Raw genomic sequence first — 19,641 nt, forward strand, 5'->3', positions numbered from 1 at the left:
GTTGATAAATTTTAGTTAAACATTTAGCCTAGTTGTAAGTTAGGAAAACTTTACTTTTTGTTGTCCTCTCAACAGATGCTTTTCTTCCTTTATAGCACTTATTAAAATTTATTTGTGTGTTTAACATACAACTATGTCCCATGTCCAACTCTCATGTATATATATATATATATATATATATATATATATATATAACCACTATATATCTAGTATCTAGCATCATGCTTGGCATGTAGTGTATACTCTAAAAAAAGCCATTGAATGACCAAAAATAAAATGTCTAGACCTCAAAATCCAGCCTTAACTTCATTCTGACTTAAGAAATAACTTAAGCATGTCACTTACCCTTTTTCTGCCTGTTTTGTGCTCCATAGTTTAGTGAATAATAATGATACCTTACACATAATACATTACATTGCTATAATATTCAAAACATTTTCATAGCATTCATTGAGTGATTACTATGTGTAAGATACATATCTAGGTATTAAGCCAAAAAGTGAGCCAAAAAGACAAAAATTTGTGCCTTCACAGTGCTTACATTCTAGTGAAATCTAGATGTTTTGTTTTGGAACTTACAATAACCCTATGAGGTCAGTAGGACTAATATTATTAACAATTTATTAATGTGGAAGTAGAGACCTGGTGAAGTTAGTCTTTACTCAAGAGCAATCAGCTAGTGAGTCCAAGAACCAGATATTTTGTATTCATTGCTTTTTCTTCCTTCCCTAAGCCCTCATGTATTGTGTAGGAATTCTTGAGGAAAAGTAAGACCCAGTTTACTCAACAGCTTCTGTAAAATATACTACATAAATACAAAGTTATGGCATAATTCAGGTTTTTTTAATTGAGGTATAATAGACATACAGCATTATATTAGTTTCAAGTATACAAAAATGATTATGTATTTGTATATATTGCAAAATGATCACAATAATTCTAATTAACATCTGATCCTAATTCAGGTTTTAAAGCAGTTTTAAAAACTATGGCATTTCAAGATACCTTAAATTCAAAGAAAATATAAAATTTAAGTCTGAACTCTTTTGTTTAGATAGAACCTGCTGTTATTTATGTAACACCTGACTCTTAAACCTAGCCTCTTGACCATAGGAATTGAGGCTTCCTATCATTAAATGTTGTAGTGCTGTACATTAGTATGGAAATCTAGACAGTGCTTATAGTGGGTAAAATTTTAGTTGCTAAGCAAGGGAAATTATTAATTATTATTTGCTGCCTCTTATAAGGCGTGTTGTTACCCAACTGATTTTCTGAATCAACACAATGAAAGCATCATAAGTAATGTAAATTATAGTAGCTTGCACATTTTCAACTAAATAAGCAGTTAAGAAAAAAACCCAACTTTGTGCCTCTTCTCAATGTTAATGGATGCCTTGAAAATTGTTTTTGTCCTCCAAACTTTGTTTTCATGAGATAACCTATGATTAGATCAACAGAGAGCCCATTCAAGCTTAAACAAGAATTTTTCTTATGAACTTAGAACAGTTTTTTAGCATTGAGAGTAAGCCGCTCGTGGAAAATCTGGTATTTTAATTTGAGCACTTCAAATTCTAAAAAGCATAAAATGCCCCCAAATATGCTTAGGCTTGCATAAAGGAACTCTAAACATGGAAACTATATTTATTTGACAGAAATGACAAAGTAACTTCTTTATAAATCTACCCTAAAGACCATACATTTGATAAAATTCTATTTGGCCTTTTATCCTATTGAAGGATTGGATTACCACAGCAAAACACTTCTCAAAGTATGTTCCTTGAGTGTGTTTCTTGAGATATTAACAAGTATTATTGGGTGAGAAGGAAGGTTTCTGTAGTCAAATATGATGAAAATGCTAAAGCGGTTTTTCACTCTCAGACTTCTTGGAGCCTTTAATACTAATATGTCAATATGTTAGTGTGTATTATAATCTCTAGTGGGCAGTCTTTTTCCCTACATTTTGCCACAGAATGGTTTTTTTCTTAGGAGTATCTTGTGGGACTAACGTTCTGCAAAATACAATTTTGGAAACACTACGTATATGTTAGTATTTGCATAATAGCCTATGAAGTCTTTTTTGCCACAGGTTATCCTCAGTCCTCTTCTTTCTCTGGGCACCCTCAATTGTACCTAAGGCTTTAAATGATGTTCATAGCCTAGTGATGCCCAAATATATAAATCCCCCACTTCTGTCTCCTGAGCCCCACATCTGTATATACATCTGCCTACCTAACTGTTCCAACTGGATATTGAGGCCCTAAATTCAGTTATCCAAAATTAAATTTAATAGCTTTCTCTTAAATCTGCTTCTCCTATTCCATTACTATCTCATTGAAGATCACTAGTATCCACTTTGAGCTCTCACTGCACCATCTACTTACCTAATAATAGTACTTATTGCACTGTATTTTATCACACTGTAATAACTTACCTCTAAGAGCTAGACAGTGAAAGTAGAGATTATATCTGTTCTTAATTCCATGATTTAACTAATTAGACTGGAAGCTCCTTGAAGTCCAAGCACATGGTACAAGCTCACTAAATGCTTTTTAAGTGAAAGAATGGGAGAAATAAAGGAATGTGACAGCCAGAAGACCACTGCCCCACAACTTGTGATGACATCATCAGTCCCTAATTACCTACTCTTGGAAATATACTCATTCAGCAAATATTCCTTGATCTGCTCTATGTCAGGCACTGGGCTAAGTATTTCCTAGCATTGTAGAAATAGCCTGCCTTATTGATCAATAATAATACATATGTTTCATGTTACTTTATAGTATGGTAGCCCTAAATTAGCATGCATCAAAGAAGTACCATAAGTTAAGATTCTGTGATTAAAAAAAATAGACCCATTTCTGACTAACCTAACAACTATAGGGAGATTTACTAGAAGGATACTGTGGGGAGGCCATAGAATAGAAGGAAGAACTGAATAACCAAACTTTAGGAAGCTTTGGGAAGGGCAGGAACCAAGACAGTTCCAGGTTTCTCAGCCTTAGGAACTCACAGATATGGTTATCAAGTATGTTTCCATCAGCTTACTAAGGTGAGTCCTGGCTGTGTGTGCTCAAGAGTCAAATATTTGGGAGAAAAAAACTGGTCCACAAGAGGAAGAAGGAAAGGAAGGAAGGAAGAAAGAAAGAAAGGAAGGAAGGAAGGAAGGAAGGAAGGAAGGAAGGAAGGAAGGAAGGGAGAAAGGAAGGGAGGAAAGAAAGAAAACAAATAAAAATATGGCCCAGGATTACACATCTGCCTCTCTGGTCAAGATCCGGGAATAGTCCTAGAAGAAGGTGGGGTAGTAGAAAAGTACTCCAGGAAGACAAAAACAATGTTTGCTATAGTTAAAAAAATATCTCTCAGGGAGTGAGGCACATAGAGAAGGCATCTGAAGGGCTTAGTCAACTTCTGAATTGTTATTGTTTTAGTTAGCTATCATGTAGAAAATCTAATAATCCAAGTAAGATTTCAAACTTTATATCTGATTCACTAATTTATGATTTGTACTCATTCATTTATTCAAAAAAAGAAGACATATCATGCCAGATGCTGCTAAGCAACAGGGTTATAAAGATGAATTAAATATAGTGCTTGCCTTCAAACAACTTGGAGAATTTGGTCTTATATGAAAATAGTAATGGATGGATAATATGGAGAAATTGGAGTAAGCTTCATAGAAGAGGTTGGGCTAGAATGAACATTAATTTTCCCATTGAACATGAAGTAAGAAAGAGTTCTAGAATTCCAATATAGGGAATGGAAGATGAGCAGTTGCCAGAAGAGAGAGAGGTATGTTTAAGAACTACATGTAGGGCCGGCCGAGTGGTGCGATGGTTAAGAATTCGCTTGGGATGCCAGAGGGCCCCAGTTCGGATCCCACATATGAGGGCCAGTGACACTGCCCTCTACAGCTAAGATGCTGAACAACAGCTCAACCTGGAGCTGGGCTGCCGTGAGTCGCTGGCGTAGGCTGCAGCCCCTGTGGCAGTGGGTTGCCATGGGCTACCATGTGCAGCCAGCAGCCAGCGTGAGTAGCCAGCAGCCTCAGTGAGTGGCCGTCCAGAAGCCGGCGACTGATCTGCCTCTCCAGGGAAGAGCGCAATGATGGTGCCAACTTGGGCAAGTGAAGCAACGTCCTCCACAACTAGATTGAAGAACAAAATGACAGCAACTTGTCTGTTCCCCTCCCCAATTCCCCAATAAAAAATCTTTAATAAAAAAACAAAAAAGAACTACATTTAATTAAAAATGTCAAGAATATGATAGATAGGTGCTTACATATATGTATGTTGGGAGAGATGGAGCAGAGAGAATGGTTAGTGATGAGACTGGACAGATGAGCAGGCATCAAATTGTGAAGGGCTGTGCAGACCAGGATCAGAGATTTAAATTTCCTCTTGTATACAGTGGGAATTCATGAAGAGTCCTGAGCAAGGAACTGCAATGATCAGATTTCCATATAAAAGTGAGCATCTGATGGCTGTTTCATCAAGAGATTGAACGGAAGAAAAATTAAAGTCAAAGAAAGTTGCTGAGTACTATGTGGTAAAATTAAAGATAAAAATGATAAGGCTGGAAGATAGGCAATAAAAATTGGGAAAGGGGAGAGGGGGCAGATAAAGAACATATTTAGGAGGTACTAGGCAAGACCTTATGATGCGGAGTATTTATTTTATGATCTCACTTATATGTGGAATCTAAAAAACTGAAAATGAGAAATATAAACAGAAATAGTCTCGGAGACACAGAGGAAAAACTGAGGGTTGCTAGTTGGGAGGGGGTGGGGATGAAGGAGAAGGGAAAGGGGCGAGACAATACAAATTGGGAACTACAATATGGCCTCAGGGATAGAAAAGACAGTCTGGGGAATATAATCAATAATGTTGGAAATATTTTTTAGGGGGCCAGATGGACTCATTTCTTGTTAGGGAGACCACTTCATAGTCGGTGTAGAGGCCTGACCACCGCACTGTATTTCTGAAGCTGATGTTCAATAATATTGTATGTCAACTACAATTATATATACATATAGTCACAGAATGTGGAGTAGAGTGTGGGAATGGAGTCAATGGAATTGTAATCGATAAGTATGATATTGGGGGTGGGAGGGCAGTAGATTGGGGAGGGGGGTTGTTTCTGTATGAAGGGTGAAAAGGATAACTATTGTATTGTTCTGTACACCTGAAACTAATAATAAAAAATAAAAATTGGGGGACTAGCCGAGTGGCTCTGTTGGTTAAGAGAGCGAGCTCTGAGCAACAGAGTCATTGGTTTGATTCCCACATGGACCAGTGAGCTGAGCCCAAGCTGAACTGCTGTTGAGCTGCCAACAGGTGGCAGAATGGTTCAGCTGGTGAGAATATGTGCTCCTAACAAGGTTGCCAGTTCGACTCCCACATGGGATGGTGGGCTATGCCCACCTGCAACTAAGATTGAACATGGCACCTAGAGCTGCACAGCCGCAAGCTGCCAACGGGCCGGATGGCAACTGGACTTGGAGCTGAGCTTGCTGTGCTCTCCACAACTAAGATCGAAGGACAACGACTTGGCTGTTCCCCTTCCCCAATTTCCCAATAAAAAAAAATTTTTTTTTGGTGTCCAGTAACAGAAAACTCAGTTCAAATAAAAGAGTTCATTGGGTTACATACTTGGAAAATTTAGAGGAAGGCAGGTGTTGGGCTTAACAGTGTCATTTTAAAAGTTTGTTTCCAACTTGCAATTCTACCTTCCATAGTGTCAGATTATTTCAAGCCTGGTTTCTTGCCTGGTGACAAAATGACTGCAGGCTTTTCAAGGCTCACCTCAAAATAAAACAAGATACAGAAAGAGAGAGAAAGAGCGTAGGAGGCCTTTTGGAGGCTTTCTTAGAAGAGAGAGAAAACCAAAAGTTATCTCAGCCCATTCCTGACCTAATCCCTATGGCTAGAATTTCAATTTGCCGAAACTGGCTTATCTGAACCAATCACTTTAGCATGTAGGATGAGTCCACATCTGGGAACAGGGTCAACTTCCCAGAAGCATAAGATGCCCAGGAATAGGATGGATCCAAACTGAAAGCTTAGGAGAAGATGAATGCTGGGTAAGCCTACTCAAGGAAAATGTTTACTAAAGGGTACGTACTCTTCCCAGAATATTGATGGTGAGAGGAAAAAGGATAGAGAGAGAGATGCAGGGTGAAGGGAAAGAAGATTTTAAAATTGTTTTCCACCCTCCCTCCCTTCCTTCCTTTTTTTTTTATAGGCGATTAGCATACACATATTTGTAGACTTATACATTCCTTTAGACCTCATTGACCAGCAGTGTGTAACATGACCACACCCAGTCTCAAGAGAGGCTGAAAAAAGTAAATACTGGCTATGTGGGAGTTGTCAGCAGGGAAAAAGGACATGGGCACAGCTGGTGATAACTCACCAGCTAAATGTAAGAGTTTGCCATAAGTACTTCTTTGGAAGTTTTCTTCTCCCCAGCCCCCAAGATTTTGGGAGTGTTTTTTTCTTTATCTGGGTGTTTGAGATATTGGAATTATATGACAATGTTGTAGGTTTATTATGAAGTCAGAGTTCAACCATGTAGGGGAAAGGAAATGTATTCCCATACTTTTTACTAAGATTGCAAAATGGATAAAGTGGAAACTGGAAGCACACAAACCAGATTTTACTTTACAAGATAATGCTGAGGCAGAAATTTAGCTTTCTTGGATGGACCTCCAACTAGCATGAAGTGAATGGCTCCATGGGCTAAAGACGAACCCTTGAGTCATAGAGCATTAAGTTCCAGCAATCCATGCATGAGACGTGGTCACTCACTCTTCGATTCAGCACAATAGGGACCATTCCCTTGAGGAAGTCAAGTGTCAGCTTATAGTATATGAAACTCTCCTACCAGTATTGTGACAGCTGATTCAGATGGCTCTGTGATCCCAAATTTCTGAGCCTTGTTTCTTCAACCAGAGACAGCCTCAGAAATGAAGATGAATAAAAATTGATCTATAATGGAAAATAGATGGTCCAGTCAGAGCAGACTGCATTCTCACTGGCAGGAGGCCTGTTCTGGCGGTGGTTCTGCTTTATAAAACAGCCTTCTTGACAGCAGCCATCAAGTCAGAGTATGAGGCAAAAGCATCCACGGATCCCACAGCATCTATTGATTCATTCTTCATTACTCACTTCCTGATAAATAGAAACAAAGTCAGAATGACTGGATGCCTTGAAAGGGTCAGTGTTTCTAGGTCTGGCAATACACACTGCTTTCCCACCCCATTTATTTCTCATCAGTGAGTTTGCTTCAGCAGCTACCCAGCAGCAGGGATACCATTATTGCATGAACATGCTCTGTGACTGGCACTCATTCAATTTCCTGAAATTAAGCATGGACTCTGGGTCCCTCTAAAAATGTAAGACAAGCAGCTTACATGTGAATAGTGATTAGACACTTTTGAAATTTGGAAAACTCAAGCTTATGCCTGTTGAGTGACAGCAATAGCTAATTTTCCATTCTTCAGATTAAAAGGCCTGGAAGTATCAAAGACAATTAAAATTCCGTGAAATGTTCCAAACATTATGTGTACTATTATATATACTTCAGTATTAACTTCCTTCAAACCCTTTCGTTAGAATTGCTGTGGTGCAGCAATACTGATGTTTGACCTCACCTCACCTTTCTGACTCTCTACAGGCCTGAGTAAAAGGAGTAAGGGGCACATGGGGAAATCCCCAAGCAGCATGGGGAAGAGAGAAGGGAGGAGAAAAGAAAAGTTTCTAGATAATCCACGGTCTCTGTAGTCTATCACTGAGTTAGCTAGCACTGACTATTTCCCTAAGGCACCTATAATTTTAAGCCGATCTGCCCATTTCAATCTGGCCTTCTTGGACCACCATCTTGTGTGATGTGGTATCCTATTCTGTGAACAAAGGCACTGATTTTAATTACATGGGAATTGATGTTTACCTTTATGAAGAGTAATTATTGCATTGGAAAAGAATCTAAAGAGCAGTTATTCATCTTTACAGTCTTTGATTTGGGTGTAAATGTGTCTGATCTCTAGGGTTCAATAGTGAGAATGAATTTGTACATTAGAGCCACATTTATATATCACTTTTTCCCAGTTATCAGATTCCTGTTGCATTTGTAGTTTTTACCTATTCATAAATGTTGACTTCAAGGCTCTGTTTTATTTTTCTGGGATGTAAAGTTCTTTTTAATTAAAGTATAGTTGATATATAATATTATATTTGTTTCAGGTGTACAACAGTGATTTGCCATTTCTATACCTTATGATGTGATCACCACATGAAGTCTAGTAGCCATCTGTTATTGTACAAAGTTATTGTGATATTATTGACTGTGTTTCCTATGCTGTACATAACATCCCCATGACTCACTTATGTTACAAATTTGTACCTCTTAATCCCCTTTATTTTTGTGCCCATCCCCCACCACCCAACCCTCTGGCAACTATGAGTTTGTTCTCTGTATCTATGAGTCTTTCTATTTTGTTTGTTCATTAGTTTTTTAGATTCCACATATAAGTCAAATGATATAGTATTTGTCTTTATCTGACTTATTTCACTTAGCATAATACCCTCTAGGACCATTCACATTGTTGCAGATGGCAAGATTTCATTCTTTGTTATGGCTGAGTAATATTCAGATCTTCTTTATCCATTCATCTATTGATGGACAGCTACGTTGCCTCCGTATCATGGCTATTGTAAACGAGGCTGCAATGAACATAGGGGTACATATATCATTTCAAATTAACGTTTTGTTTTCTTAGGAAAAATGTCCAGAACTGGAATTGCTGAATCATATGGTTGTTCTATTTTTTAATTTTTTGAGGAACTTTCATTCTGTTTTCCATAGTGGCTGCACCAATTTACAATCTCACCAACAGTGTGTGAAGGTTCCCTTTTCTCCACATCTTTGCCAACACTTGTTTCTTGTCTTTTTTGATGGTAGCCACTCTGACAGGTGTGAGGTGATGTCTCATTGTGATTTTTACTTGCATTTTTTTTATGATTAGTGATGTTGAGCATCTTTTCATGTGTCTGTTGGCCATCAGTATGTCCTCTTTGGAGAAATATCCATTCAGGTCTTCTGCCCATTTTTTTATTAGATTATTTGTTTGTTTGTTTTTTAAGGATTTTTATTGGGGAATTGGGGGGTTGGGAACAGTGCTGGGGAATTGGGGGAAGGGGAACAGACAAGTTGCTGTCCTTTTGTTCTTCAGTCTAGTTGTGGAGGACGTTGCTTCACTGGCCCAAGTTGGCACCATCATTGCGCTTTTCCTGGGCGAGGCATATCAGTCGCCGGCTTCTGGACGGCTGCTCACTGTGGCTGCTGGCTGCTCACGCTGGCTGCTGGCTACACACAGTAGCCCATGGCAACCCACTGCCACAGGGGCTGCAGCCCACGCTGTCGCTGGCGACCCAGGCAGCCCAGCTCCAGGTTGAGATGCCATCCAGCATCCCAGCTGTAGAGGGCAGTGTCACTGGCCCTCATATGTGGGATCCGAACTGGGGCCCTCTGGCGTCCCAAGCCAGTTCTTAAACATCGCGCCTCTCAGCCGGCCCTATTTGTTTTTTTAATGTTGAATTGTATAAGTTCTTTTCACATTAATCTCTTATCAGATATATTATTTCAAATGCCTTCTCCCATTCAGCAGGTTGCCTTTTGTTTTGTTGATGGATTCTTTGACTGTACAAGAGCTTTTTGGTCTAATATAGTCCCATTTGTTTATTGTTACCCTTGCCTGAGGAGACACATCCAAAATTGTATTTCTAAGATTGATATCAAAGAGTTTACTGCCTCTGTTTTTTTCTAGGAGTTTCTGGTTTCAGATTTTACACTTAAGTCCTTAATCCATTTTGAGTCTTTTTTTGGTATATAGTGTAAGAAAGTGGTCAGTTTTATTTTTTTGCATGTGTCTTTCCAGTTTTTCCAATACCACTTATTGAAGACTTTTTCCCACTGTATATTCTTGCCTCCTTTATTGTAAATTTAATTGATTGTATAAGTGTGTTTATATCTGGGCTCTATTCAGTTCCATTGATCTATATGTATTTTTGTGCCAATACCATACTGTTTTGATTACTATAGCTTTGTGATATAGTTTGAAAGCAGGGAGAGTAAGGTCTCCAACTTCAATTTCATTCACTTCTGCTCTGGTCTTTATTATTTTCTTCCTTCTACTAACTTTGGCTTTGTTTGTCATCTTTTTCTAGTTCCTTTATTTGTAAGTTTAGATTATTTGAGATTTTCTCTTTCATGAGAAAGGCCTGTATAGCTATAAATTTTCCCCTTGGAATGGCTTTAGCTGTGTCCCATTGATATTTTTAAACATTGTTTCCATTTTTATTTGTCTCAAGGTATTTTTTAATTTCTTCTTTGATTTCTTCACTGACCCAATTGGTTGCTTAGTAGCATGTTGTTCAGCCTCCGTATGCGTTTTTTCCAGTTTTCCTAATAATTGATTTCTAATTTCATACTATTGTGGTCAGAAAAGATGCATGATATGATTTCAATCTTATTAAATTTATTGAGGCTTGTTTCGTGGCCTAAGACGTGATACATCCTGGAGAATGTTCATGTACACTTGAAAAGAATGTGTATTCTGTTTTTGGATGGAATATTCCTTACATATCTATTAAATCTATCTAGTACACTATGTCACCTAAGGCCAATGTTTCCTTGTTGATTTTATCTGGATGATCTATCCATTGGTGTAAGTAGGGTATTGAAGTACCCTACTATTATTGTATTACCTTCATTCTCTCCCTTTATGTCTTTTAATATTTGTCGTATGTATTTAGGTGCTTTTATGTTGTGTGTATAAATGTTACAAGTGTTATATCCTCTTGTTGGATTGATCTCTTTATCATTATGTCATACCCTTGTCTCTTATTGCAGTCTTTGTTTTAAAGTCTATTTTGTCTAAGTATGCCTCCCCAGCTTTCTTTTCATTTCTATTTGCATGGAATATCATATTCCATCCTTCCATTTTTGGTCTGTATGTCTTTAGACCTGAAATGAGCCCCTTGTAGGCAGCATATGTGTGGGTCTTGTGGGTTGTTGTTGTTGTTGTTTAATCCATTCAGTCAAGGCTTTGTAGAGCTTATTTCCTTCACAATATATTGTTGCTTTTATAGCTCCCTAAATATGCTTGGACACATCAGAATTTTTGCTTCCTTGACTAGGCTTTGCTTTTCTCAAGGTCAGAGATCTTGCCTTAATCAGACTTGTAAATTTCCCAACAAAGCACAATGCCTAGCTCACAGGAGGTATTGAAATAAAAGTTGAAGGAAATAAATCTAGCCCAAATAGATGATTTGGGACAAATGAAATAATCTGTCTGCATTGCTTTATCTGAAAAAAAGGCAAGTAGTTTGATTTACATCATACATGTATGTATTTTGAAGATCAATATATAGTGGCAGGAGAATAATTGCTCAGAAGATGATTGTTGTACAAAATTCAAGGAAAAAAACTGCCCCTCGGGTTCTCTGCTGTGATATGTGTACATAAAATCCTACTCTCCTTCTTTTGCTGATGGTGCAAGTACCTGAGCAATTTGTTGTTCCCACCCATTCCTGGATCTATATACTATTAATGCTTTACAGGTTTCTCATTTCAGTTGAATAGCTGCTCTTTAGATTTTGTATAATCTCAGAATTGAATTAAGAATCAGAGCAAAGGTTGATTGGTGCCTCACGGTGTGGGCTGAGGGAGTGTGGGGGGATTGGAGATGATTACACTTTTGCCTGGTGCCCATTGCTCATTTTAAAGCGAACTTGAAGCTAGCAATGGTGTGATGCCAGGTGTGTTCCCCATCTGCTCTCCCTGACAGCTGAGGCTACTTCATCAACATTGATTAATATGCTCTGGCAGGTGCAGGTCTTTGGAAATCAGTTTAAATGATTAAACACTCACTTATCAGGGGGTGCTAAGAATGCACCCCTCCAACTTCACTTTCTGCCCATGGTCAGAGTATACTGAGAGGACTGCACAATCCTCTGTGACGCTTCACTTCTAGTGGGATTTTGAGCCTTCATTTAAAGAGCCTCAGCCTGCCTTAAATATGCTTTTACCTTTTGACCCACTAATTCCCCTTCTGGGACTTAATAGAATGAAATTGCCAGAGATCCATTTAGATAGTCATGTATAGATCATTTGTTTTAATGTGTTTATAATATCAAAAACCTGGAAACAATCAAAATGCTTAAGTAGGAGATTGATTAAATAATGATAGAACCACACAGTAGCATTCTATGTAGTTACCGATAATCATTTATTTATCAAAATGGGGAAATGCTCATTACATAATATGAAGCATAAAAGCAGAATACAAATGTACTTATACAAATATACTTGTAGTCATAATTTTGTAAAATAAACTGCACATGTATATAATTTTGGAAAACATTTATATTTGGCTAGTGGGATTATAGATGCTTACAAATATTTTTTCCCATTTAATCCTATTTGTATTTCTCAGATTTTCTATAATTTTATCAAAGAGTTAATATTTCTATAATGAGTTAATTCAGATATTTTTTCTAAGTGAGAACCCAAAGGTGGCGATACAGAAAGTGTGGGAATCTTCTATGAAGCAGAGACTGTAGAGGTGAGAGGCATGGGTGAGGAGCTCAGCAGGGTCGGTCAAGGTACGAGTGTGGGACAGGGACTACTCACAGATTTGGATCACTGTGGCCTGGGGATCTGTGAGAAATGGGTGAAAATTCCATGCCAAGTCAGATACACACAGAGCTCAATACAGTAATACCTTGGTTTGCGAGCATAATTCATTCCAGAAATGAACCACTCGTATTGCAAGACATTGCTCGTTTTCCAAGTTAAAATGTATTAGAAATATTTGCTCATCTTGCAGAACACTCGCAAACCAAGTTACTCACAATCCAAGGTTTTACAGTACTTCTTTCAGATGATAACTATTACCACATTGTTGATGTTCTTAAGGAGACAGGCAGGTCTGTCTCTGTTGGCTGCAGTGGAGTGTGTGCAAGAAGGGAGAAGGTGGGTCAGCAGGTAGAGCAGCTCACTTGGCTAAGAAAGGGTCTGGAAGCGGAGATGGAGGGAAAGAGCAAGAATGAGGTTTCCCGCCAGATTGGCAGAACACAGCAGCAGGACGTACAGGACTGAATAATATTTGGACACCCAAATGCAGCAGAGGGAGCCTTAAAAAGTTCAGTCTCCTTTGTTGCTCCTGCTTAAGACCCTCCAGCAGCAACTCAGTTCACTTAGAGTAAAAGCTATAGTCATAAAATCTAAATTTTAAAAGTATGTCCTTGGAAATCATCTTGAGGTAACACACTGCCCTCTTCCCTGTGGTTCATGGACTGCATGAGAATGGCAGACTCCCAAACCCTTCATCTACTAAACCTGGAACATTGGGCCTAGAACAGATCTCATCCAGAAGAGGACCCCACAGGGGAAACCTTGACAAATAGATGCAGGTTGGAATCTAGCTCACGGGGGCTATGAGGAGTACAGTGAAACCCATGATTTGGGTTTGGAGCATAAAGTGTCACCCTTGGGGTGAGTGCCTTTGTGCAGAGGTGGAATCCTCTGGTTCAAAGAATGTCACCAATGTGCTCATCTGCGTCAAGCAGTTTCAAGTAATGAGATTGTGTATTTGAGACTTAGCTGCCTGCATTTTATTAACTTGCACCCCCAAGATCTGAAATTATACCAGTCATTCTTGCTATTCTGGTTGGCCAAGTGGATATGTAAGCAACCATTGTGTAAAAGTAGGGTGGGGGTAGAGAAAGGGATGCAGAGGGGAAGAAAAGAGGGAAAGGTGAATCTCTCGGGTAGTGGTGTCAGAAAGTGGTCCCTGGAACGCCCAGGGAACTGGTCGAGATGGTATGTGGCTATACCCTGGCCTGTTTCATCAAAGCAGAGTCAAAAGTGCTGCTCTTAGAGTTGTGAGTGAACATTCTGGTTGAGCACCCAGGATCCCTTGGTCTAAGTCTACCCCAACTTTTCTGAGGTCAAAGACTGAGTCAGTGAGAAAGCTGAGACTACAACCCCCGAGCACCTGATGCCTGCCTGTGACCTATCTGCTAAAGCACATAGAGCAAGGTGTGTGTACACAATGCATGTTTTATTATTAGTTCTGGGAAATAGGGCTCGCCAAGTTTAGAAACTTCTTTGAAACCAGGTTCAGTCTTTACAACCTGAACACTGACACCTACACAAAATATACATTCCTTTTTCTTCTTAGGAAAAAAGACTTTTTCAAACAGTAAATTAAAGAATTCAGAGGTGTTTTCCTAGACATGAATGGTTGTTTTAAAACAGGACTTAAAAAAATTAAATGCAAATGAAAAGACTAGATTTAAACTGACACATGCATTTCTAAATCACATCCTTTTCTATCTGCCTAAGCCAACCCAGAGAAAATCAGCAATGAAAGTCTTGGCTCAAAGGTCATCATAAGCCGATTTAAAAACTCATCAAGTCAAGTTGACCACATAAGGTTCTTGGTTCCACCTGTCTGCTTTTGCTAGGTCTTGACTTTGGTTCAAATAAAGGAAAAGCCTTGTACAGTGCCTGTCATGGGGCTGACCCAAGCCATGTGGATTCCCTAGCTAGGCTGGTAGTTTTGTGAATCTATCAACTGTTACTAAATTAAAGACTTCTTCAGGTGAGGGTAGCAAGAAGTTAGAGGACTTTTATGGCAGTACCTAACATTTCCTATCCTGTGCTGTCCAATGTGCTAGCTATTAGACACATGTGGCTATTTAAATTTAAAATTCAAGTTAATTAAAATTAAATCAACATTTTAGTTATTTATTCACACTAGCCACATTTCAAGTGCTCAATAGCCATATGTGGATAGTGACTATTGTATTGGACAGCAGTGATTCAGAATCTATCACTGCAGAAAGTTCTTCTGTGATGTCCAGGTAATGTAGGTTCCAAAGGTGTATGCCCCTCACAGCATAGCAAGAACCCTGCAGCTTGCCTACTGACGAGGCAGTTTATGGCAATCTATTATACTCTAATATTCACTCATTCAACAAATAGATATTTACTGAGCACCTATTACAATTCCTGGCTTTGCTTGCCTATGGGCCAAGTAGATACCTGTGGCTTCAGATTTCAAAGAAGACCCTGGAATAGAAAATGGAAAGCCTGGTGGTGGTGTTTGAGGTGAGATTGTTAGTTGTCACTGCAGCTCAGAAGTGAGCTTAGAGGATGTATCCCAGGACACCAAAAGTGTCTGCTATAAATATTATGGAATTGTGAGTATCTATTTTGTCTTTATTTTAACATTTACTGTTCTCATGATTTGAGATGTTTTTAGTATCCAATAATAATGCCATCTATGCATTCATTTGAATGTGGTCCAAGTGATAGGGCTGAAAAATTGGGCCTGAAAATCAGTACCTTTGGCGTGCTAGTTGGATGTGCTAAAATAAGATTAAACACTCTAACACACCAGGCTATTACTTTTGGAGAAAGCATGTTATATATTAGAGTAATCTTGAGAGAACTTAAATTAAAAATAGGCAACAGTGGTGATAGATGCCTGTGTTGTGAGAATTCATCTCTTCCTAATTTCCATTTTTCTGGGTGAGAAAATTAGTCTGCAATTACATAAGGCTTAAGGAACACGATGACCCTCACGTGGGATGTTCCTGAATAACTTTCTCCATCTAGGTACATTTCTGGTGAAGCCTATAGATTGGCACCCAAGGTAACTGCTCAGCGATCCCACCCTGTTGGTCAGCTTCAATCTGGTATAAAACGTGGTGATAAACAACATCGTGGTTGCCTCCACAATATCCGTTTCATCCTCTTGCCTTGGGTAGAAACCCTGTGTCTGGGTGGGAGTAAGTCCTTCCCTAGCTGTAGAGGTGGGTACTCATTTGTCTTGCTCTGGCTGTTCCTGGTTCAGGCACGGGCTCGTTTCCCAGGTCTGAAGTTACTGCGGTGCATGACTTCCCTGGCCACAGTGATTTGTTTTTCAAGGGTGGATAAGTCCAGGAAGTGTGAAGCCTAAGAATTTGGTTTTATGAACGGAAGGGAAAGTTGCCCTTTCTGCCCCCCACCACATCCCCCACATAAATGAGAAAGCATTTAGTCTTGGGAGCTGCCGGCAACCACCTTGCTACCATAAGGAAAGCCAGCCTAACTAAAAGGCCGATACAAGAGGGCACAGCCAAGGGAATTGCAAAAAATGGGAAGCACTGTCCCTGATGATATCACAAACCTTTGGCTCAAACTGACCCTAAAGTTTGCTCTCTAGCCTCTCTGGTTATGTGAGTCAATAGATTCCCTTATTCTCTAAGTGAGTTTAAATTGCATTTGTGCAACAGAAAGCTTCCTCACTGATAACAGACGCTTAGAAATAAATGCTCCTTTCCTTTCCCTTCCATCAGTGGTGTCTTCAGAGCAATGAGGACTTACAAACAGAAAGTCCATGGAAGTCCGTGGAAGACTATGCTTTATTTTCATGACCCAAATCAAGTGTCCTGGTCTTTTTCTACTCAAACCCTTTTTTGAATAAACTTATTATTTTATTATTAGTCCCTAATCACTGGCAATTTGCTTCTAAATTGATTTGCATTGCTTATAAAGTGAAACATAGTCTACTACTCAGTTTAATTACTGAATGCTGATTGCTTACATAAATAAACAACACTGCATGTGACAGTCTGGACATTGCTGACCTCAGATTGGTCGAATTCACTTGTGGTCCCCAATGGTGATCGATGATGTGCATATGTAGGAGTTCTGATTGTAATAATGCTTTGGTGCAACTAAGTATTGTTGCCTAGTTTCATATTTTACAAAATACATTATTGCTTCCATTTGTCATAGTTATGTACCTAACAATGTCTCTAGTTCAACACATTCTACAAAGTATCTCCCAATAGAAATGACTGAAAATATACATGCATTTTTATGTTACAATTTACACAAAGACATTTGTATAAATGAAATGTGTATCGGTTTGGACTCTTTCTGTTGCCAGTGATGGAGGATACAACTTAAACTGGTTTCATAGAGAAGGGGAGTTTATGGGCCCATGTAACTGAAAAATCCAGGGTTTTTAGGTAGAGCAGGATTTGTGGTTCAAATGGTGCTGTCAGAACTCAGCTTCTCTCTGTCTCCATTTCTGTCTGAGCTCCCCTCTCATTGCATTGGCTCCATCCCCAGGTTCCACACTGTGTCCTCTTAGCAGCTCCAGTTTCCCTCACATCTCTTAGCCCAACAGAAAGGATAATACTCTCCCGCCCCCCCCCCACTATCCCTCCAAAACTCAGAGAGGTCCCAGAATTTAAGGTTGTTAGTATTGCTTGTCCCGAACCAATTATAGTGACCAAGAGATAGAACACATGGATTGGCTTAGTATAGTTCGTATTCTCAGCATCTTCATTCAATGGAAGCGGTAATTCACTGGAACCATAGCTACACCTTCTGAAAGTAAGGAGAATCTTAAATATGTATATATTGCATATTCTTATCTCCAAAGGGGGTGGAAAGTGAAATGACTATGAACCATCAGAAAGTGAGGCCATATGCCGTTCTTGTCTTTGGACCCCAGGGAACTTATGGTGGTCTAGCTGAGGTCTTGGCCTCTCACTGTGCCTTTTCACATTCAGGTTTGTAGGAAGTAACAATGTTGCCTTTTGGTGGGACTTCTTTGCCTTTCCTTCTGACCTAATTTGGACCCCTTCTGATCACCGATTTCTGGGAAAACTCACTTCTTATCAAAGTTCATGGTCATAAAGAAATTGTTAAATCCTTTGGTTGTTTGCTTTTTTCTTTACAGCCATTATCATTAGCCTCACATTATGATTTAGGAATACCAACAATGGGTAGGTAGAAAAAGGATATTCTGCTTGAAAGGTTCCGAGGAAGCTGCCTAATTTTAATAAATAGAAAACAACGAACCTAAGAGAGCAGGGAGAGTACATTGGAGCCATCCAGTATGCACAGGCTCCTTGCTCCACCCCAGTGAATGGTTGAATTGGTTCTGATAGATTTAGAGGTCCGAGGCTGCTTCTGCATGATCTGTCTTGGGACCAGTGTCCTGAAGAAGTTGGTTTCATTTTAGAGAGGGTGGTAGAAATATAAGGGCATTTTCAAAACTGGAAAGTTAAAATTGTCCACTGAGAAATTTGCTGAGCTTTTAATGTGCTTGTTAAACAATCTAAAAATAAGGACTGCTTTAAATAAAAGACCAAAATAAATCACTCAAGAGAAAGTCCCTTATCTGTTCCTTTTCAGCAGTCCGATTATAACATTTAATCACTTATTTATTCACTGTTGAAGCTAACATGGTTGCATTTGTTCTTTTCACATGACTATATGAACCCCCTTTTTAAAGTTATGTGAAGAAATATATATCCTTCTTTTTGCCTGTTAAGAGAGCATATTTTGTTAATATTTTCTGCCAAGAGAGAGATTACTTAGAGTAAATTCAAGGAGTCCCAAAGAAGAAGGTGAAATGTGAGGCAATTGGGAGGTGTTGAGAAGAGGTAATGAACTTAGAGAAAAAACTGGAGTTTAAATTTTGTCCAGCCATTACTGTGTTACCTTAACCAATATACCTAACCTCTCTGAGCTTCAGTTTCTGAAGAAAACAGAGAGCATGTGAAAGAGGATCCAAAACAAGATAGTAATTTGACCCTCCTTAGAGCTCAAAGGACTCTCAGGTGGGCTTTACATCCATTCTCCTAATACTTAAACCAGTGGGGGTTGATGGAAATTTACTCTGAAATTATAACAATAATACCTTTGATTTATGAGAACTTGTCCCTCAAAAAACTTTTCTAAAAAAGGAATAATTTATTCTAAAATCTTTAATATGAAGGAATAAACGATACTTCTTTATATCTGCCAGTGTTTTGTTATCATAATGTTATTATGATAAGCATTAAGTCCTGAGAACTGGATATAAGCCAACCTAGGATCATAGGTTCTTTGGATCATATCCAGGAGCTGATGAACCTTCCACCCAGCTTTAACATGAAGATAGAAAGAAAAGAATGTGATGGGCTTGGGAGGAGAAAGCATTCAAATGCCAAGTTGAGATGTTTTGCATTCCAGGTCCCAAACTCAGCATTTTAAAAATTAGCTTCTTTATTTTAAAGAAAAGCAGGCTTTCTCTGGCTCCACTCTATTGTTCTTGCCTCATCTATTTCTTGATATTTTACATATTATGCACAGGTACTCATATGAAAGAAGATAATGTTTGATAAATATTACTTTTCCCAAAGATAACTTTTTTTTACATAGTCAAATTTAAACTAAGCCAATCCAAATGTCAAACCCAAATCAAACAAAAGGAAAGAAACAAAACAAAACCTGAAAAATTTTTCTTTTAAGCTAGCTTTACTTTAATTAAAAAAGTAAGTTCTAATGAGAAATGTAAACAGAAATAGTCTCAGAGACACAGAGGGAAAACTGAGGTTTGCTAGTTGGGAGGGGGTGGGGATGAAGGAGAAGGGGAAGGGATGAGACAATACAAATTGGGAATTACAATATGGCCTCAGGAATAGACAAGACAGTCTGGGGAATATAATCAATAATGGTGTGAATATTTCTTAGGGGGCCAGATGGACTCATGTCTTGTTAGGGAGACCACTTCATAGTCGGTGTAGAGGC

This window comes from Hipposideros armiger, unplaced genomic scaffold, assembly GCF_001890085.2.
Source record: "Hipposideros armiger isolate ML-2016 unplaced genomic scaffold, ASM189008v1 scaffold_857, whole genome shotgun sequence".
Classification (NCBI taxonomy): Eukaryota; Metazoa; Chordata; class Mammalia; order Chiroptera; family Hipposideridae; genus Hipposideros; species Hipposideros armiger.